The sequence below is a fragment of the Rhinopithecus roxellana genome, chromosome 7 (assembly GCF_007565055.1).
Source record: "Rhinopithecus roxellana isolate Shanxi Qingling chromosome 7, ASM756505v1, whole genome shotgun sequence".
NCBI lineage: Eukaryota > Metazoa > Chordata > Mammalia > Primates > Cercopithecidae > Rhinopithecus > Rhinopithecus roxellana.
Window position 1 is genome coordinate 27,376,982 of NC_044555.1, and position 22,740 is coordinate 27,399,721.

General features: G+C 47.8%; 1 protein-coding gene across 1 annotated transcript in view; it reads right to left on the bottom strand.

Moving 5' to 3' along the window:
- ZNF157 (zinc finger protein 157) overlaps window positions 1-22,740 on the bottom strand; it is a 58,241-nt gene that overhangs the window by 30,590 nt on the left and 4,911 nt on the right. The gene's annotated exons all lie outside the window — the stretch shown is intronic.

The following is a 22,740-nucleotide window of genomic DNA, read 5'->3' on the forward strand; positions in this document are numbered from 1 at the left end:
GGTTTTGAATTCCTGGGCTCAAGCAATCCACCTGTCTCAGCCTCCCAAAGTGCTGGGATTACAGGCCTGAACCACAGCTCCCGGACTGACCTTGGCCAATATTTTTTTTTTTTTTTTTTTTTTTTTTTTGAGACAGAGTCTGGCTCTGTCGCCCAGGCTGGAGTGCAGTGGCACGATCTCGGCTCACTGCAAGCTCCGCCTCCCGGGTTCATGCCATTCTCCTGCCTCAGCCTCCTGAGTAGCTGGGACTACAGGCGCCAGCCACCACACCCGGCTAGTTTTTCTATTTTCAGTAGAGACAGGGTTTCACCGTGTTAGCCAGGATGGTCTCCATCTCCTGACCTTGTGATCCGCCCGCCTTGGCCTCCCAAAGTGCTGGGATTACAGGCGTGAGCCACCGCGCCAGCTGGCCAATCTCGACCAATCTGCCTGACTAATGCCCCAGGCAGTTGATGGCGGAGTTCCCATTGTAATCTTTGCCTTTCCAGCTTTTTAAATTCCTCCCACACTGTGATAAATGGAATCAACTTGTTAAGGACCCTTTAATGTTTGGGGACTAAGGAGGATCCCTTTGGCCCACCCAACCTTGATGGTGCTGTTTTAAGACTTCTGTTTCAACATCATCAGTTTCCATTTTATTCATCCCTTTTTTTTTTTTTTTTTTTGAGACACGGAGTCTCGCTGTGTCACCCAGGCTGGAGTGCAGTGGTGTGATCTTGGCTCACTGCAACCTCTGCCTCCCAGGTTCAAGCGATTCTCCTGCCTCAGCCTCCCAAGTGCTGGGACTACAGGCATGTGCCACCATGCCCAGCTAATTTGTATTTTTAAGTAGAGACAGGGTTTCACTATATGTTGGCCAGGATGGTCTCGAACTCCTGACCTCAGGTGATCTGCCTGCCTGGGCCTCCCAAAGTGCTGGGATTACAGGCATGAGCCACCAAAGCCCAGCCATCCCATTTCTTTTTTCTTTTTTTCTCTTTCTTTTTTTTTTTTTTTTTTTCTTTTTTTTGAGACTGAGTCTCTCCCTGTCACCCAGGCTGGAGTGCAGTGGTGCGATCTCGGCTCACTGCAACCTCTGCCTCCCGGGTTCGAGCAATTCTCCTGCCTCAGCCTCCCGAGTAGCTGGGACTACAGGCACCCGCCACCACGCCCAGCTAATTTTTTTTTTTTTTTTTTTTTTTTATTTTTTTTTTTTGAGGCGGAGTCTTGCTCTGTCGCCCAGGCTGGAGTGCAGTGGCCGGATCTCAGCTCACTGCAAGCTCCGCCTCCCGGGTTCCCGCCATTCTCCTGCCTCAGCCTCCCAAGTAGCTGGGACTACAGGCGCCCGCCTCGTCACCCGGCTAGTTTTTTGTATTTTTAGTAGAGACGGGGTTTCACTGTGTTCGCCAGGATGGTCTCGATTTCCTGACCTTGTGATCCGCCCGTCTCGGCCTCCCAAAGTGCTGGGATTACAGGCTTGAGCCACCGCGCCCGGCTTTTTTGTATTTTTTAGTAGAGATGCGGGTTCACCATATTAACCATGCTGGTCTTGAACTCCTGACCTGGTGATCCGCCCACCTCAGCCTCCCAAAGTGCTGGGATTACAGGCATGAGCCACTGCGCCCAGCCATCCCATTTCTTAATAGCCACTGAGAGATTTCCACTTTGCTGGTAGACTTGACTCTTCCCTAGGTTTCTCCCCATTTTCATGTTGACTTAATGTTTTCATTAGCAGCTGTGGGATCCCTGAAGGGAAGCTGAGGCAGCAAATTCAATGAGGTTTTTGGGCCTATTGCTGTATTTTGCAGCTGTAAGGTTACATGAGGTGCCTATGCAAAAAGACCCCTTAACCATAGCTGAATATGGCCTGGGTAATGGGCATATTCAGTAGGTGAATATCACAGGCACCATAAAGCCAGCCCATCATATCAGCTGCTTCATCAGGGGTGCTCCTCTTGGCATACGTTACACAGTACCGTACTTAGGGTTGTGAAAGAAAAATAAATCTCGGGACTCCAAAATCATTAAGCCAAGGAGTGTTAGGCAAACCTGCTTCACATTTTATTCCCAAGTAAGATAGCTACAAAGATTTAAAGAAAAAAAAAAAAAGGCTACATGCCTCCCTCACAATTTGCCCCCAAGAAAATACCTTGTGGGCCTCAAGACCTTTACCTTAAAATGTTCTAGGCTGGGCGCGGTGGCTCACGCCCATAATCCCAGCACTTTGAGAGGCCGAGGTGGGCGGATCACGAGGTCAGGAGTCCGAGACCAGCCTGACCAACATGGTAAAACCCCGTCTCTACTGAAAATACAAAAATGAGCCGGGCATGGTGATGCGCGCCTGTAATCCCAGATACTTGGAGACTGAGGCAGGAGAGTCGCTTGAACCCGGGAGACAGAGGTTGCAGTGAGCCGAGATCACGCCACTGCACAGCCTGGGCGTCTCAAAAAAAAAAAAAAAAAAAAAAAAAATGTTCTGTTGAATTTCACCCTGGCAACGTAAATTGATAGCTTATCTTCACAGGTGCAGGATGACAAAGGACACACAGAACTCAATGTCCTCCCTCTGCTCACCTGAGACAAAAGGATATCTGATTGCTTCCTCTGCCCTGTTGTTTCATTAGGCAGATTATTCTATCCCCTCTCACATGTAAATTATGTATTCAGTGAAAAGCTGATCAAAGATCCAAGAGAATGCAACCTTTTGTCTCTTATCTACCTATGACCTGGAAGCCCCCACTTCAAGTTGTCCCGCCTTTCAGAACCGAATCAATGGACATCTAACACATACCTTGGGCACCGGTTCTTAGTATCTCCTGAGTGCTGTGTCACTTGCCATTGGTCACTCATATTTGGTTCAGAATAAATCTCTTCAAATATTTTACAGAGTTTGGGTCTTTTCGTCGACAGGGTAAACACACTTTACAGTGGCTTTGGGCGAGTCTGGCATGCTAGGTCTTCCCTCATGAATAACTTCTTGTGCTTTTGTGTGTCTGGCTCAAGTATAGCCATCTGTGATTGGTCACTATGAGCTGTGGGTCCTGCATCAACCCAGACATGCTCTTCCACTCTACAGGATTCAAAATCAAACATACTACCACTATAAATTAGCTACTCTCACAATCCATTTCAGTAAAGGATTTTCTGGCACTATTAAGTGATTACAGTAAAGTCACAGGATACAGGCTTAATAAAAGTCAATTGTTTTCCTATATACCCGAAATGAACAATTGATATTTGAAATTAAAAACACAATACCATTTACGTTAGCACCAAAAAGATAAAATATACATAAACCTAACAAAATCTCTAGAAGACATACATGAGGAAAATCAAACAAAATTTGACATGAAATATATCAGAAAATATAAGTAAACAGAGAGATAGTGTATGTTTATTGACAGAAATGTTAGAGTAGTTAGTTATCTTAGGTAGTTAGACATGAGCAGAGCAGGAGAGCACCACCCCCCAAATCCCACCAGGAGGTGATGGTCAGGCAGTTAAAACTGTTTCTCTAAAATAATAATTGCTCCCTGCTCCTCCTCCTTCTCTTCCTCCTGCTCCTCCTCCTGCTCCTCTTCCTCCTCCTGCTTCTCCTCCTCCTCCTGCTGCTTCTCCTCCTCCTGCTCCTCTTCCTCCTGCTGCTCCTCCTCCTCCTGCTCCTCCTCCTTCTGTTCCTCCTCCTTCTCTTTCTCCTCCTCCTCCTCCTGCTCCTCCTCTTTCTCCTCCTCCTCCTGCTCCTCCTCTTTCTTCTCCTCCTCCTGCTCCTCCTCTTTCTTCTCCTCCTCCTGCTCCTCCTCCTTTTCTTTCTCCTCCTCCTCCTGTTCCTTCTCCTTCTCTTTCTCCTCCTCCTGCTCCTCCTCTTTCTCCTCCTCCTCCTGCTCCTCCTCTTTCTTCTCCTCCTCCTGCTCCTCCTCTTTCTTCTCCTCCTCCTGCTCCTCCTCCTTTTCTTTCTCCTCCTCCTCCTGTTCCTTCTCCTTCTCTTTCTCCTCCTCCTGCTCCTCCTCTTTCTCCTCCTCCTTTTTCTCCTGCTCATCCTCCTCCTGCTGCTCCTCCTGTTCCTCCTAAAAAAAAAAAAAAGAAAAAAAACAATAAAAAATAAAAATAATAATTGGTTGCAGCTGGCGCCAGGGAAAGGCAGGCTCTCAATAGATACAATAAAACCTGAAAATGCTGATCAGCAGCTTCCCAATAAGATCTCAGGAGTTGGGCCAGTGGGCTCAAGACATGTGCACTACGATGCAAAATGGCCGAGTTTAACTGGTATGTAACCTTCCTTTAGGAACACTCCACTGGTAACGGAAAAACTCCTCAAGTGAGCATGCGTACAACTTCAGTAACCACAATGTGCATGCAGCCCCTTCCCAAGCGCTGACAAGCCACCGCACATGTGGACAGCCCACCCCAAGGTAAGAATCAGAGGAGTAATATAGACCCAGGAAGCATAAAACCCCAAGTCAAAGGTCAAACCGCACATTTGATCTCTGAAGTCGCCTGTTTGACCCTCTTCCAAGTGTAGTTTGCTTCCTTTCATCCCTGCTCTAAAGCTTTTTAATAAACTTTCACTACAACTCTAAAACTTGTCCCGGTCTCTCACTCTGTCTTATGCCCCTCAAATTCTTTCTTCTGAGTAGGCAAGAATTGAGGTTGCTGCAGACCCGTATGGATTCTCTGCTGCTAAATGGAAGACTCAATACTGTTAACATGTCAGTTGTCCCCACCTTGATCAGGAAATTCAACATAATCCCAATCAAATTCCCACCAAATTATTTTGTGGCTATCAACAAACTGATTCTAAAGTTTATATGGAAAGGCAAAAATCCAAAAAAGTCAACATAGTACTAAACAAGAACAAAGTCAGAGGACTGAGACTACCCAACTCCATGACTTACTATAAAACTAGAGTAATCAAGGCAGAGGTATTGGTGAAAGAATAGGCAAATAGATCAATGGAACAGAATAGAGAGCCTAGAAATATGTATACACACAAAAACAGTCAACTGATCATTGACAAAGAAGCAAAAGAAATTCGGTGAAGAAGTAAGTCTTTTCAACAAATGGTGCTGGAACAACTGGACATCCATATGCAAAAAAAATAATAATCTAGACACAGTCCTTATATGTTTCACAAAAATTAACTCAAAACTGTGAGGCCAATGTGGCGGATCACTTGAGGTCAAGAGTTCGAGATCAGCCTGGCCAACATGGTGAAACTCCGTCTCTACTAAAAATACAAAACTTAGTCGGCTGTGGTGGTGTGCACCTGTAGTCCCAGCTACTCAGGAGGCTGAGGCAGAATTGCTGGAACCCAGGAGGCAGAGGTTGCAGTGAGCCGAGATCACACCACTGCACTCCAGCCTGGGTGACAAAGGCTGGAATGCAGACCCTGTCTCAAAAAAAAAAAAAAAAAAAAAAAAAAAAAAAAAAAAAAAATTAACTTAAAATGGATTATAGACCTATTTGTAAAATGAAAACTATAAAATTTCTATAAGATAACAAAGAAGAAAATCCAAGAAACCTTGGGTTTGGTGATGAGTTTTTAAATACAACACCAGGCAAGTGCAGTGACTCGTGCCTGTAATCACAGCACTTTGGGAGGCTGAGGTGGGTGGATCGCTTGAACCCAGGAGTTCAAGACCAGCCTGGGCAACCTAGTGAGACCCCATCTCTATAAATATATATATGTATATGAATACAACACCAAAAGTATGACCTGTGAAAGAAAAAAATAAAGTATGTTGTACATTATTAAAATTAGAAACTTCTCTTCTGTGAAAGACACTGCTGACAGAATAGACAAGCCACAGACTGGGAGAAAATATTTGCAAAACACTTATCTCATAAAGGACTTGTATTGAAACCACTGTTGTAAAATTATAATGAGAAAATTATTACAGTGAAAGAGATCCAACCTAAACCAACTCCATCTTGCTGCTAACCTTCAAACTGTCTTTGTTCATTCCTGGGCACAGACCAAACTAACTTTGAGAGGAACTTAGTTTTGTTTTTTGAGATGGAATCTGGCACTGTCTCCCAGGCTGGAGTGCAGTGGCACGATCTCGGCTCACTGCTACCTCTGCTTCCTGGGTTCAAGCGATTCTCCTTCCTCAGCCTCCCGAGTAGCTGGGATTACAGGTGCAGGCCACCACACCTGGCTAATTTTTGTATTTTTGTAGAGATGAGGTTTCACCATGTTGGCCAGGCTGGTCTCAAACTTCTGACCTCAGGTGATCCGCCTGTGTGAGCCTAAGTGCTGGGATTATAATCATGAGAGGAACTTGGCAATAACAGCCCTTTCCCAAAACAAACGCCCTTCCTGTCTGGGGACTAGCCTGCCTTTGTAGGACTAAGAAATTAGTCACAAGATTAGAAATAATGGTTTAGGAGTCATGCAACTAGAGGCTACAAGATTCTGACTCTACCCAAATTGTTCCTGGGAATAACATCACAATTGTAAAACCTACGATTAGTGCTTGAGATATTTTGCAGACGCTGAACTTAATTGATCAGTTGGCACCACCCAGATCCATAAACTGGCTCATCTGGTCTTGTGGCCCCCACCCAGGAACTGACTCAGCACAAGAGGACAGCTTCAACTCCTATGATTTGATCCATGACCTGACCAATCAGCACTTCCAACTCACTAGCCCCTACCCACCAAATTATCCTTAAAAACTCCAATCCCCGACTTTTCAGGGAGACTGATTTGAGTAATAATAAAAATTCCAGTCTCCCCTATAGCTGGCTCTGCGTGAATTACTCTTTCTCTTTTTTTTTTTTTTTTTTTTTTGAGACAGAGTATCGCTCTGCCCCCAGGCTGGAGTGCAGTGGCCGGATCTCAGCTCACTGCAAGCTCGGCCTCCCGGGTTCATGCCATTCTCCTGCCTCAGCCTCCCAGTAGCTGGGACTACAGGCGCCCGCCACCTCGCCCAGCTAATTTTTTTGTATTTTTAGTAGAGACGGGGTTTCACCGTGTTAGCCAGGATGGTTTCGATCTCCTGACCTCGTGATCCGCCCGTCTCGGCCTCCCAAAGTGCTGGGATTACAGGCTTGAGCCACCGCGCCCGGCCGAATTACTCTTTCTCTATTGTAGTTCCCCTGTCTTGATAAATCAGCTCTGTCTAGGCAGCGGGCAAGGTGAACCCATTGGGAGGTTACAGTATCCAAAACATACAAAGAACTCTTAAACTCAACAATAAGAAAACAAACTACTCAATTAAAGGGCAAAAGATCTGAAAAGATAACCTCATCAAAGACATTCAGATGGTAAATAAGCATATAAAAAGGTCCTCAACATCATGTCACTAGAGAATTGCAAATTAAAACAAGGATATACGACCACACACCTATTAGAATGTTTTTTTTAAAAAAGTGGGTGGGCACGGTGGCTCCTACCTGTAATCCCAGCACTTTGGGAAGCTGAGGCAGGAGGATCATTTGAGGCCAGGAGTTCAAGACCAGCCTGGGTAATATGGTAAAACCCCGTCTCTACTAAAAATACAAAAATTAGCCAGGCATGGTGGCACATGCTTGTAGTCCCAGCTACTCTTGGGAGGTTGAAGTAGGAGGATCACCTGAACCCGGGGAGGCTGAGGCTACAGCGAGCTGTGATCATACCACTGCACTGTCTCAAAATAATTAATTAATTAATTAAAAAGCTGACAATACCAAATGCTAGTGTAACCGCCTAATGGGTTCACCTTGCCTGTTGCCCAGACAGAGCAGATTTATCATGACAGAGAAATTGCAATAGAGAAAGAGTAATTCACACAGAGTAATTCGCAAAGACCCGGAGTTGTATTAATACTCAAATCAGTCTCCCCAAGCATTTGGGGATCAGAGTTTTTAAAGGATAATTTGCGTTGCCCGGGCACGGTGGCTCAAGCCTGTAATCCCAGCACTTTGGGAGGCCAAGGCGGGCAGATCACGAGGTCAGGAGATCGAGACCATCCTGGCTAACACAGTGAAACCCCGTCTCTACTAAAAAATACAAAAAAATAGCCAGGCGAGGTGGTGGGCGCCTGTAGTCCCAGCTACTCGGGAGGCTGAGGCAGGAGAATGGCCGTGAACCCGGGAGGCGGAGCTTGCAGTGAGCTGAGATCCGGCCACTGCACTCCAGCCTGGGCCACAGAGCAAGACTCTGTCTCAAAAAAAAAATAAAAATAAAAATAAAATAAAGGATAATTTGGGGGTTGGGGGGCGGAGAGGTAGTGTAAGCCGGAAGTGCTGATGGGTCAGGTCAAAGATGAATTCGTAGGGAATCAAAGCTGTTTTCTTGTGCTGAGTCAGTTCCTGGGTGGGGGCCACAAGATCAGATGAGCCAGTTTATCGATCTGGGTGGTGCCAGCTGATTCATCAAGTGCAGGGTCTGCAAAATATCTCAAGCACTGATCTTAGGAGCAGTTTAGGGCGGGTCAGAATCTTGTAGTCTCCGGCTGCATGACTCCTAAACCATAATTTCTAGTCCGGTGGCTAATTTGTTAGTCCTACAAAGGCAATCTAGTCCCCAGGCAAGCAGGGGATTTGCCTTGGGAAAGGCCTGTTACCATCTTTGTTTTAAACTATAAACTAAGTTCCTCCCTAAATTAGTTCAGCCTATGCCCAGGAATGAACAAGGACAGCTCGGAGGCATGAAGCAAGATGCAGCTGATTAGATCAGATCTCTTTCACTGTCTCAGTTACAATTTTGCAATAGTGGTTTCATTGGTGAAGATGTGGAGCAACAGTAATACTCATTCATTGCTGGTGGGAATGCAAAATGGTGAAAAACTTGGGAAGACAGTTGGGCAGTTTCTTTCTCTCTCTTTTTTCTTTTTTTTTTTTTTTTTTTTTTTTTTTGAGATGGAGTTTCACTCTTGTTGCCCAAGCTGGAGTACAATGGCATGATCTCGCCTCACTGCAACCTCTGTCTCCCAGGTTCAAGCCATTCTCCTGCCTCAGCCTCTCAAGCAGCTGGGATTACAGATACCTGCCACCACACCCAGCTAATTTTTTGTATCTGTAGTAGAGACGGGGTTTCACCATGTTGACCAGGTTGGTCTCGAACTCCTGTTCTCAGGTGATCCACCCACCTCAGCCTCCCAAAGTGCTGGGATTATAGGCATGAGCCATCGTGCCCTGCCTGGGCAGTTGCTTATAAAGCTTATATGACATAGCAATTATGCTCCTAGTTATTTAGCCAATTGAGTTCAAAACATATTCACACAAAAATCCGCACATGAAATGTTCATAGTAGCTTTTTTCATCATTGCTAAAACCTAAAAACAATGAAAGTGCCCTTCGGTAGGTGAAGGAATAAGCAATCTGGCACTGCAATCCATGGAACTATCAAACCACAAAAAAACATGGAGGAACCTTAAATACAATTTGCTAAGTGAAAGAAGCCAGTTTGAAAAGACTACATACTCCATGATTCCAACTATATGACATTTTAGAAAAGGCAAAACTAGACCTGGCATGATAGCTCACACCTGTAAATCCCAGCACTTTGGGAGGCTGAAGTGGGCAAATTGCTTGAACCCAGGAGTTCAAGACCACACTGGGCAACATGGTAAAATTGTGTCTCTATAAAAAATACTAAAAATTAGTCAGATATGGTGGCATGTGCCTGTGGTCCTAACTACAGGAGGCTGAGATGGAAGGATCACCTGAGCCTGGGAGGTGGAGGCTGCAGTGAGCAGTGATCACACCGTGGCACTCCAGCCTGGGCCACAGAGTGAGGCATTGTGTCCAAAAAACAAAAAAAAAGGCAAAACTACAAAGACAGTAAAAAATGAGTGGTTGATAGAGGTTCAGGCAGAGGGAAAGGCAGGATGAATCGCTGAAGCACAGGTGAAACAGAATGAAACTGTATGAATCTGCACTGGTGGATATATATCATAATCTATTTGCCAAAACCCCTATGTACAACACAAAGCAGTGAGCCTTACTGTAAACTGTAGGCTATAATTCATAGTAATATATCACTATTGGTTCATTAATTTTTACAAAGGTACCACACTAATGCAAGATGTGAATAATAGGGAAAACTGCGGGGTTGAGGAGGTGACAGTACATGGAATTATAGGTAGTATCTTAACTTTTCTGTACCTCTAAAACTGTATTAAAAATGATTGTCGGCCAGGTGTGGTGGGTCACGCCTATAATCCCAGCACATTGGGAGGCCGAGGTGGGTGGATCACGAGGTCAAGAGTTAAAGGCCAGTCAGGCCAACATGGTTAAACCCCATCTCTACTAAAAATACAAAAATTAGCCAGGCGTAGTGGTGCATACCTGTAGTCCCAGCTACTCGGGAGGCTGAGGCAGGAGAATTACTTGAACCCGGGAGGCAGAGGGTGCAGCGAGCCAAGATCATGCTACTGCACTCCAGCCTGGGTGACAGAGCAAGACTGTCTCAAAAAAAAAAAAAAAAAAAAAAAAGATTGTCAACCGGGCTCGGGGCTCACGTCTGTAATCCCAGAACTTTGGGAGGCTGAGGCAGGTGAATCACCTGAGGTCAGGAGTTCGAGACCAACCTGGCCAACATCGTGAAACCCTGTGTCTACTAAAAATACAAAAAAATTAGCTGGGCATGGTGATGGGTGCCTGTAATCTCAGCTACTTGGGAGACTGAGGCAGGAGAATTGCTTGAACCTGGGAGGCGGGGGTGGCAGTGAGCCGAGATTGTGCCACTGCACTCCAGCCTGGGTGACAGAGATGCCATCTCACCAAAAAAAAAAAAAAAAAAAAAAAAAAAGTTGGGTGTGGAGATCAAATGAAAAAACTAAAAGGCAGGAATGAAGTCCACAGGCAAACAGCCCGGGCGGCGCCCTGAGCCTAGTTAAAGATCGACCCCGGACCTAACCGATTAGGTTATCTATAGACTCCAGACATTGTAAGGACAAACGTTGTGAAAGTCTCTGTCCTGCTCTGTTCTGTTCTAATTACCGGTGTCTGCCACATATCTTAGTCCTGGGCCCAGTACATACACATTCCTCTATTTTGTCCCAACTTCCTGAGCCCAACACAAACACATCCCCCCCACACATCTCAGAAACACCACCTAGAGAGCCCCTGATAAGGTCACAACCGTTTGTAGTTTTACTAAATGCGCGGGAACAAATAGAAAACTGTTAATTGTATAACTTATTAACCAATTACCAGTTGCGATGCTGCAACCAAAAGAATTCCTTTGTACCTCTGTAACCTTACATATCCTGTATGCATCGGGCTATAAAAAGCGGGCACATGCATCGTTCGGGGCCCTCTTGTATGTTGTAGAACGGAGGGACCAAGTTCGAACTTGCATTAAAGATCCTTGCCGCTTGGCTTTGACTCTGGACTCTGGTGGTCTTCTTCGGGGAATAAACGGTCTGGGCATAACATCTGGGGGCTCGTCCGGGATTCCCCCAAGCCCACCAGACCCCCGGTCAACGGATCTACTAGGATCGATCTGCTAATAGGTGAGCCGGCTCGTCTCTGTCTGTCTGTGTCCGTTCTGAATCTGCGGCTCTCTGAGTCCGCTCTGAATCTGAGGCTGTTAGCCTGTCTGAATCCGCGGCTCTCTGAGTCCGCTCTGAATCTGAGGCTGTTAGCCTGTCTGAATCCGCGGCTCTCTGAGTCCGCTCTGAATCTGAGGCTGTTAGCCTGTCTGAATCCGCGGCTCTCTGAGTCCGCTCTGAATCTGAGGCTGTTAGCCTGTCTGAATCCGCGGCTCTCTGAGTCCGCTCTGAATCTGAGGCTGTTAGCCCGTCTGACTCCTTTCTGAATCTGTGACTCGCAAGGTCTGTAACTGAAGCTGAAAGCTGGCATAAGTCCTGGCGGACGCGCTATAGGACAGCCAGCGGAGACTGGTGGGAGACGTCCCCTGGCTCTCGTCTGATTTAGATCCCTATCTGAATTGTTTGAACTGATTCTGACCCGGGCTTCCGGAGCGCGCTTGCGACTAGATATTATTGATACTCCAGTTTTCCTTGGCGGGAATTTTAACCCATATTCTTTTGCAGGAAAGGACTACAGACCATTACAGAATGGGTAATATCCAGAGCACACCCCTATCTCTCCTTATAAATAATTTTCAGGATGTTAGGGCAAGGGGCCATGATCTCGGTATGGACATTAGGAAGGGAAAGCTAATTACTCTGTGCCACTCCGAATGGCCCGCCCTTAATGTAGGATGGCCACCCGAAGGGACATTCTGTCTTCCTGTCATCACTAGAGTAAAGTCCAAGGTTTTCCAGCCTGGGCGTGCTGGTCACCCGGATCATATCCCATATATCCTCGTATGGCAGGACCTAGCTGAGTACCCGCCCCCTTGGCTGTCCCTTTCCAATTAGCCTCTGAACCCTGTAAGGCACTGGTTGCTCGGCCGCTAAAATCCAAGCAACCGACTGCCCCCCCCCATCCTGTTCTACCTGATAGCGAGGACCTTCTGTCCACAGAACCCCCTCCATACCCCTCCGGCCCCCAGGTCCCAGCCCCCCGGGTGGAACCGCAGGAGGGAGCAGGCGAACGGGAAGCAGCCAGCGCGCCCGAACCCGCTGAAAGTGAAAGTAACTCTGAAGGGCCGGCAGGGCGGACGCGAGGGTGTACTTTGCGGGTTACCCCTCCCCAGCCGCCTGACTCCACAGTGGCGTTACCCCTTTGGGAAATAGGACCCCCAGATGACACGGGAAGTCCTAGGCTCCAGTACTGGCCATTCTCCACCAGTGATCTATATAATTGGAAGACTCAGAGTGCTCGGTTTTCAGACAACCCCAAAGATTTAATGGCCTTACTGGATAGTGTCATGTTCACCCACCAGCCCACTTGGGATGATTGTCAGCAGCTCCTCCGAATCTTGTTCACAACGGAGGAGCGAGAGAGAATACAGGTAGAAGCTAGAAAGCTGGTCCCGGGGGACGACGGTCAACCGACTGCCAACCCCGACCTCATAAATGCGACTTTTCCTCTGACCAGACCGGCGTGGGATTACAACATGGCAGAAGGTAAGGGACGGCTACACCTTTATCGCCAGACTCTAATGGCAGGTCTCCGGGCAGCTGCTTGCAAGCCCACCAATTTGGCTAAAGTATACTCTGTTCTGCAGGGAAAGACAGAAAGCCCGGCTAGCTACTTAGAAAGATTAATGGAGGCTTTTAGGCAGTACACCCCCATAGACCCAGAGGCCCCAGGAAGTCAGGCAGCTGTTGTGATGTCTTTTGTAAGTCGGGCAGCCCCAGATATTAAAAAGAAGCTCCAGAAATTAGAAGACTTAGAGGGAAAACAGCTTCAGGACCTTCTTCAGATAGCCCAGTGGGTTTACAATAATAGAGATACTCCAGAGGAAAAAATGACCAAGGTCCTGGCAGCGGTTGTACAAAAAGAGCATCTACAGCCAGAGAACACCCAACCTAAGCGGTCCCCCAGATATAACAACCTGAGCAAAGACCAATGTGCCTACTGTAAAAAAGCTGGCCACTGGGCAAGAGACTGCCCCAAAAAGAAACAACAAGGACGGGGACCCCCTAGGTCTACACCCGTACTAGTCACTCAAAACGAGGACTAGGGAAGACGGGGTTCGGTCCCCCTCCCCGAACCCAGGGTAACTTTGCAAGTGGAGGGGTCCCCAGTTCAGTTCTTGGTCGATACGGGAGCACAGCACTCAGTCCTAATTGAAACTGATGGAAAATTATCCTCCAAGTCCTCGTGGGTACAAGGGGCCACAGGAATTAAGAAGTACCCCTGGACGACACAAAGAATAGTAAATCTCGGAGCCAAAAATGTAACCCACTCTTTCCTGGTTATCCCTGAAAGCCCCTGTCCCCTACTAGGGAGAGACCTGCTAACTAAAATGGGAGCACAGATCCATTTCCTCCCTGAGGGGCCCATCGTGACCGATTCCCAAAATCAGCCTGTGCCCGTCCTGCCCATAACCTTAGAAGATGAGTACCGGCTCCACCAGGAGCAAGCGGCCCCTGACCAGGACATAGCAACCTGGCTTCAACAATATACAGGAGCCTGGGCAGAGACGGGAGGTTTAGGACTAGCAAAACACCGTCCTGCCTTGTTTGTCAAACTCAAGCCTGGGACAGACCCCGTTCGGGTACGTCAATACCCGATGCCCCTAGAGGCCAAAGAAGGAATTACACCCCACATCCGTCGGCTCCTCGACCAAGGGGTCCTTCGGCCCTGTCACTCACCCTGGAATACTCCCTTGTTGCCGGTACAGAAACCTAATAGCGGGGAGTATAGACCTGTGCAAGACTTAAGAGAAGTCAGTAAGAGGGTTATGGACATACATCCAACTGTGCCTAACCCGTATACCCTCCTGAGTACTCTAAACCCTAAACACCAATGGTACACTGTTTTAGATTTGAAGGATGCCTTCTTCAGTTTGCCTTTAGCCCCTCAGAGCCAAAAGCTTTTCGCCTTCGAGTGGACTGACCCTGAAAGGGGCATAAGCGGCCAACTGACATGGACCAGACTGCCGCAGGGATTCAAAAACTCTCCTACGCTGTTCGATGAGGCCCTCCATGAAGACCTGGGTGAGTACCGACGCAAACACCCTGAAATAACCTTACTACAGTATGTTGATGACCTCCTGATTGCTGCCGAGACCCGAGAAGCTTGCCTCCAAGGGACCAAGGGTCTCTTACAAGCTCTAGGGAGTCTAGGCTACCGGGCCTCGGCAAAGAAAGCTCAAATCTGTAAACCAGAAGTAACATATCTGGGGTACCTGCTAAAAGGAGGGCAGCGCTGGTTAACAGACGCCCGGAAGCAGACTGTTCTGCAGATCCCCAGGCCACAATCCACCCGACAAGTAAGGGAATTCCTGGGGTCGGCGGGATTTTGTAGACTGTGGATACCTGGGTTCGCAGAGCTGGCTAAACCCTTGTATCAGGCAACACGGGGACAGCAACCATTTAATTGGACAGAAGAAGCTGAGTCGGCTTTCCAACAGATTAAAACCGCCCTACTCTCTGCGCCTGCGCTGGGACTACCTGACGTCACTAAGCCCTTCCACTTATACGTGGATGAGAGTAAGGGTGTCGCCAAGGCGGTACTGACTCAGAACTTAGGCCCCTGGCGGAGGCCAGTTGCCTGTCAAAGAAATTAGACCCAGTGGCTGCCGGGTGGCCCCCTTGCCTCCGAATGATCGCAGCCACGGCCCTGATGGTACAAGATGCTGATAAACTTGTCTTGGGACAAGAATTACGGGTCGTTACCCCACATGCCATCGAAGGTGTACTCAAACAGCCGCCTAACCGATGGATAAGCAACGCCCGGCTCACCCACTACCAAGGACTACTATTAAATCTCCTCAGAATAACTTTCCTGCCCCCAACAACCTTAAACCCTGCCACGCTACTGCCCAACCCGGACCTGGATGCCCCGCTCCATAATCGCACCGAGATATTAGCCCAGGTGCACGGGGTTCGAGAGGACCTGCAGGACCGCCCACTTCCTGACGCTAACCTCGTTTGGTTCACCGATGGGAGCAGCTTCATACACCAAGGCCAGAGGTATGCTGGAGCGGCAGTGACTTCAGAGACTGAGGTAATCTGGGCGGAAACCCTGCCCCCGGGGACATCGGCCCAGAAGGCCGAACTGATAGCGCTCACCCAAGCTCTTACCTTAGGGGCAGGGAAGAAACTGACAGTATACACTGACAGCTGATATGCTTTTGCTACGGCACATATACATGGGGCCATTTACAGGGAGCAAGGGTTATTAACAGCTGAAGGAAAAGAGATAAAAAACAAGCAAGAGATCCTAGCCCTGTTAACAGCCCTATGGAAACCAGTAAAATTGGCTATTGTACACTGTCCAGGGCATCAAAAACCAACCACTCCAGTTGCTCAAGGCAACTTTCTAGCAGACCAAACTGCAAAGAGTGTGGCAAAGGCTCCCAGCCAACTCCTTGCACTCCAGCTCCCTGATCCGGGCCCCCGGGACTTGCCATGTCTCCCTGAATATTCCGAACGAGATCTCCAGTGGATCGACAAACTTCCCCTGAAACAGATCCAGAATGGGTGGTGGACTGATACTAATGACCAAATTATCCTACCAGAAAAATTAGGACAGCAAGTGTTAGAACACACCCACCGAACCACCCATCTGGGTGCCCGGCAGATAATAGACCTGATCAGACGCTCCAAGCTCAAGATCAGACATATAGCCGAGACGGCCAGCAGCATCGTGACAAGTTGCAAAGTCTGCCAGCTTAGCAACGCCTATCCCCAATCCCAGGCTGCTGCAGGAACAAGGCTCAGGGGAACCGGGCCCGGTATCTACTGGGAAGTAGATTTCACTGAGATAAAGCCAGGAAAATACGGGTATCGGTACTTACTTGTCTTTGTAGATACTTTTTCAGGGTGGACTGAAGCATTTCCGACCAAAAGAGAAACCGCTCAGGTTGTAGCAAAGAAAATTCTGGAAGACATCCTCCCCAGGTATGGCTTTCCCATCCAGATAGGGTCAGATAATGGGCCAGCCTTCGTTGCTAAGGTAAGTCAGGATTTGGCTTCCATTCTTGGGGCTAATTGGAAATTACATTGCGCTTACAGGCCCCAGAGTTCAGGACAGGTAGAGAGGATGAATCGGACCTTAAAGGAGACCTTAACCAAATTGACTATGGAGACTGGCGCTAATTGGGTGGTCCTTCTCCCTTATGCTCTGTTCTGGGCCCGTAATACCCCTTACAGACTGGGCCTTACCCCTTATGAAATCATGTATGGCAGACCCCCACCCCTGGTTCCCAGCCTAAAAGATGATCTGCTCAAATCTGAAACAGAAAATGTCTCTGAACTCTTGTTTTCCCTACAAGCCTTGCAGAAAATTCATCAGGAAATCTGGCCCAAGCTGAAGGAACTGTATGAGACCGGTCCTCCACCGACACCCCATCCGTACCAGCCGGGAGACTGGGTCCTGGTTAAGCGACACCGGCAAGAAACCTTGGAGCCCAGGTGGAAGGGACCACTCCAAGTACTCCTAACCACACCCACCGCCCTGAAGGTAGAAGGCATCGCGTCGTGGATCCACTACACCCACGTCAAACCGGTGGACCCAGCCTCCGACCTTCTCGGACCCATCACGGCAGCGACTGAAGCACCGACCACGTGGACTGTGGACAAAGCTAAGAACAACCCCTTAAAACTCACCCTGCGCCGGCAGCATAGCTCATTGCAAACATGCAGCTAGGCACTAACTCCAGCCTCTGCAACATCACTGTAACGCCCCCTAGAACCACCCTACGAGCCCCGCCGGGCATATTCTTTTGGTGTAATGGAAAATTATCTAAGAATCTACCTGGTCCCTCTGTTACCAACCTACTGTGTCTTCCTGTCACATTAGTTCCCCGGTTAACTCTACTAACTGCCGGCGAGTTCCTGGGGTACACCGGTAACTGGACTAGTACTGCCATTCACCCAGCCCCTAGACCGAGACCTACATGAGCAATATTTCTCCCCCTCATTGCGGGAATCTCCCTCACATCATCCCTCATTGCGGCCGGACTGGCAGGGGGAGCCCTAGGTCACACCCTCATAGAAAGCAACAAATTGTACCAACAATTTGCCGTGGCTATGGAGGAGTCAGCTGAGTCCCTTGCCTCCCTTCAGCGACAGATCAAATCCCTAGCTCAGGTGACCTTGCAGAACCGGAGGGCCCTAGACCTACTCACTGCTGAAAAAGGTGGTACATGTATGTTCCTGAAAGAAGACTGTTGCTTCTACGTAAATGAATCAGGGCTTGTAGAGAACCGGGTCCAACAGTTACGTAAGTTAAGCATAGAAATGAGAAAACAGCAGTTTGCCTCAGCTGCAAATCAATGGTGGAATTCCTATATGTTTTCTCTGTTAGCCCCCTTCCTTGGACCCCTACTAAGTCTACTATTTCTGTTTACCGTAGGACCTTGTGTGATTAACAGAATTTTGCGGTTTGTCAGGGAAAGGTTTGACACCATACAGCTCATGGTCCTCAGAGCCCAATACCAACCTGTAAACGCTGAAACAGAATCAGACTTATAAGACCCAAGATTGGCTCCAGATGTACCTGAGAAAGGGAGGAATGAAAGATCAAATGAAAAAACTAAAAGGCAGGAATGAAGTCCACAGGCAAACAGCCCGGGCGGCGCCCTGAGCCTAGTTAAAGATCGACCCCGGACCTAACCGATTAGGTTATCTATAGACTCCAGACATTGTAAGGACAAACGTTGTGAAAGTCTCTGTCCTGCTCTGTTCTGTTCTAATTACCAGTGTCTGCCACATATCTTAGTCCTGGGCCCAGTACAAACACATTCCTCTATTTTGTCCCAACTTCCTGAGCCCAACACAAACACATCCCCCCCCACACATCTCAGAAACACCACCTAGAGAGCCCCTGATAAGGTCACAACCGTTTGTAGTTTTACTAAATGCGCGGGAACAAATAGAAAACTGTTAATTGTATAACTTAAAATATTAACCAGTTACCAGTTGCGATGCTGCAACCAAAAGAATTCCTTTGTACCTCTGTAACCTTACATATCCTGTATGCATCGGGCTATAAAAAGCGGGCACATGCATCATTCGGGGCTCTCTTGTATGTTGTAGAACGGAGGGACCAAGTTCGAACTTGCATTAAAGATCCTTGCCGCTTGGCTTTGACTCTGGACTCTGGTGGTCTTCTTCGGGGAATAAACGGTCTGGGCATAACAGTGGCTTATGCCTGTAATCCTAGCATTTTGGGAGGCCAAGGCAGATGGATCATCTGAGGTCAGGAGTTAGAGACTAGCCTGGCCAACGTGGTGAAACCCTGTCTCTACTAAAAATATAAAAAATTAGCAGGGTGTGGTGGTGGGCACTTGTAATCCTAGCTACTCGGGAGGCTGAGGCAGGAGAATCACTTGGGCCCGAGAGGCAGAGGTTGCAGTGAGCCAAGATCATGTCACTGCACTCCAGCCTGGGTGACAGAGTGAGTCTCAAAAAAAAAAAAAAAAAGATTGTCTATTAATTCTGTTCTATATGCACTTGGCATATAATCCCGCAATTGTCCTCGCATGCATTTACCCCACTGTGTAGGAGTAGAAATACAAACACAGTTTCTCCTACTAGACTCTCATAACATGCTGTGACAACAGATGAGTGAGGAATTTTCTTCACACATCAAGCAAGAGGTCAGTTCTGCAGTAGACAACAGCTGGGTGTCCTCCAATTCAATTCCATTCTGACACTATCTGCCAGGACATAGCATCAGGTCCCACAGGTTGAGGGCTCAGTTCTGAAGACTACCCCCACTTCAGACTCCAGAGCTTCTTACTGACCAGCTACAAGTCAAGCTTCCCACAATCCCTTCCTAGGGTTCAATTTATTTGCTAGAGTGGCTCATAGAACTCAAGGAAAGGCTGGGAGTAGTGGCTCATGCCTGTAATGCCAGCACTTTGGGATGCTAAGGAGGGATGATTGATTGAGGCCAGGAGTTCAAGATCAGCCTGGGAAACAAAGTGGCACCTCATCTGTACAAAAAAAAATTTTTTTTTAATTAGCTGGGCGTGGTGGCACACACCTGTGGTCCTAGCTACTTGGAAGGCTCACTTGAACCCAGGAGGCTGAGGCTGCCGTAAGCTGTCACTGCACTCCAGCCTGGGCGACAGAGAGACTTTGCCTTTAAAAAAAAAAAAAAAAAAAAACCCGGGCGCGGTGGCTCAAGCCTGTAATCCCAGCACTTTGGGAGGCCGAGACGGGCGGATCACGAGGTCAGGAGATCGAGACCATCCTGGCTAACACGGTGAAACCCCGTCTCTACTAAAAACTACAAAAAACTAGTTGGGCGACGTGGCGGCGCCTGTAGTCCCAGCTACTCAGGAGGCTGAGACAGGAGAATGGCGTGAACCCGGGAGGCGGAGCTTGCAGTGAGCTGAGATCCGGCCACAGCACTCCAGCCTGGGTGACAGAGCGAGACTCCGTCTCAAAAAAAAAAAAAAAAAAAAAAGTTCAGGGAAATGTGCAGTCCTAATTAGGGAAAAGGAGTTGGTCCAGGACATATAAACAAAAAGAAGACACAGGTAAGTTTAAGTTATGGCTTTGTCTTTCTTTACGGCCCAGGACATATAGTCCTCTTGAGCAAATAACGTACATAACTCACAAACTTCCTGCTTATCATCAAACACTCCAATTCATCATCAAACACCTCGGCTGATAAAAGAATGCAAGTTAGCTCCCTGCTACCTTGGCGTTATCAAACAGATCAAGAACCATCCTATAAAATCTCCAGCAAGCCTTCATTTCCTCGAAGTCAGTTCCTCTTTTGCTGATTCTACCCGTTGCTCTCTTGCAATGTATTTTCCTACTTTCTCTAATAAATCTGCCTTTCCTTACCTACAACTATTGTGGTAAATTCTTTTACCTGTGAGCCACCGGCCCAGACAGTGGCTGCTTACCCTCAACAGGAAACACAAAACTGACTATGTTTACTGATTTATTATAAAGGATTTGTTTTTTAAGACAGAGTCTCACTCTTTTGCCCAGCCTGCAGTGCAGTGGTGTGACCTCGGCTCACTGCAACCTCCGCCTCACTGGTTCAAGTGATTCTCCTGCCTCAGCCTTCCAAGTAGCTGGGATTACAGGTGCCCGCCACCACACCCAGTTAAATTTTGTATTTTTAGTAGAGATGAGGTTTTATCGTGTTGGTCAGGCTGGTCTCGAACTCCTGACCTCAAGCAATCCTCCCACCTCAGCCTTCCAAAGTGCTGGGATTACAGGCATGAGCCATAGTGCCCCACCTGTTTTATTTTTTGTAGTGATAAGGTCTCACTTTGTTGCCCAGGCTGGTCTTGAATTCCTGGACTCAAGCAATTCTCCAGCCTTGGCCTCCCAAAGTTCTGGGATTACAGGCATAAGCCACCTCTCCCACCAATAAAGGATATTTTAAAGAATACAAATTCAGGCCAGGCGTGGTGGCTCACACCTGTAATCCCAGCACTTTTGGAGGCCGAGGCAGGCGGATCACCTGAGGTCAGGAGTTTGAGACCAGCCTGACCAACATGGAGAAACCTCATCTCTATTAAAAATACAAAATTAGGCCGGGCGCGGTGGCTCAAGCCTGTAATCCCAGCACTTTGGGAGGCCGAGATGGGCGGATCACGAGGTCAGGAGTTCGAGACCATCCTGGTGAACACGGTGAAACCCCCGTCTCTACTAAAAAATACAAAAACTAGCCGGGCGAGGTGGCGGTGCCTGTAGTCCCAGCTACTCGGGAGGCTGAGGCAGGAGAATGGCGTAAACCCGGGAGGCGGAGCTTGCAGTGAGCTGAGATCCAGCCACTGCACTCCAGCCTGGGTGACAGAGCAAGACTCCGTCTCAAAAAAAAAAAAAAAAAAAAAAAAACAATTAGCTGGGCGTGGTGGCATATGCCTGTGATCCCAGCTACTCGGGAGGCTAAGGCAGGAGAATCGCTTGAATCGGGAGGTAGAGGTTGCAGTGAGCCGAGATCACACCATTGCACTCCAGCCTGTGCAACAATAGCAAAACTCCATCTCAAAAAAAAAAAAAAAATACAAATACGAATAAATCACAGTCAAATAAAGAGATACATAGGGCAAGGCATGGGGGAAGGGGCCTGGAGTCTTCATGCCCTCTCTGGGTGCACCACCCTCCAGGAATCCCCATGCGTTCGGCTACCCAGAAGCTCTCCAAAGAGAGCTTATTCTTTTGGGGTTTTAGGGGGGCTTCATTATGTAGGCATGATTGATTAAATCATTTGCCCTTGTGGATCGACTTGACTGTCAGCACCCTCTCCCCTCCCAGGTGGTTGGAGGGTCCCAACCCTCTAAACCTACCTTAGTCTTTCTTGTGACCAGCCCCATTCAGAAGCTGCCTAGGGACTGCCAGGCATCAGTCAACTCATTAGCATACAAAAAGACGCTTTAATACTTTAGAGATTCTGAGGATATTAGGAGTTGTTTGCCAGGAAAGACCAATTATATATTTCACAATATCACATCCCTACAAAAACCTTACACAAACTATCATAGGATCTTTATTCATAATATCCAACAACTAGAAACAACCAGGATGTCTTTCAACCAGTGAATGGTTACACTGTGTGGTACATCCACGCCATGGAAAAGTATCAGCAGAAAAAGGAATGGGCAGGGCACAGTGGCTCACGCCTGTAATCCCAGCACTTTGGGAGACTGAGGCAGGTGGATCACGAGGTCAGGAGTTAGAGACCAGGCTGGCCAACATGGTGAAACCCCATCTCTACTAAAGACACAAAAAATTAGCCAGGTGTGGTGGCGCACACCTGTAATACCAGCTACTTGGGAGGCTGAGGCAGGAGAATAGCTTGAACCGGGGAGGCAGAGGTTGCAGTGAGCCAAGATTGCACCATGGCACTCCAGCCTGGGTGACAGGGCGAGACTCTGTCTCAAAAAAAATTAAAAAAAAAAGAAATGAACTATTGATATACTGTTAGCTATTGATATCTCCACAGAATTTTGCTGAATGACGAAAGCCAGTCCCAAAAGGTACATACTGTACAATCTGAATAAACAACAGTATCTCGTTTTTGTCCTTTTATTTTTTTCCTTTTCATGGAGAACAGGGTCTCACTATATTGCCCAGCAGGTCTCAAACCCCTAGGCTCAAACTATCCTCCTGCTTCTGCCTCCCTAAGAGCTGGGATTACAGGCATGAGCCGCCATGCCCAGCAAATACAACATTTTTTTTTTTTTTTTTTTTTTGGTGACACAGGGTCTCACTCTGTCACCCAGGCAGAGTGCAGTGATGTGATCTCGGCTTACTGCAACCTCCGCCTCCGGGT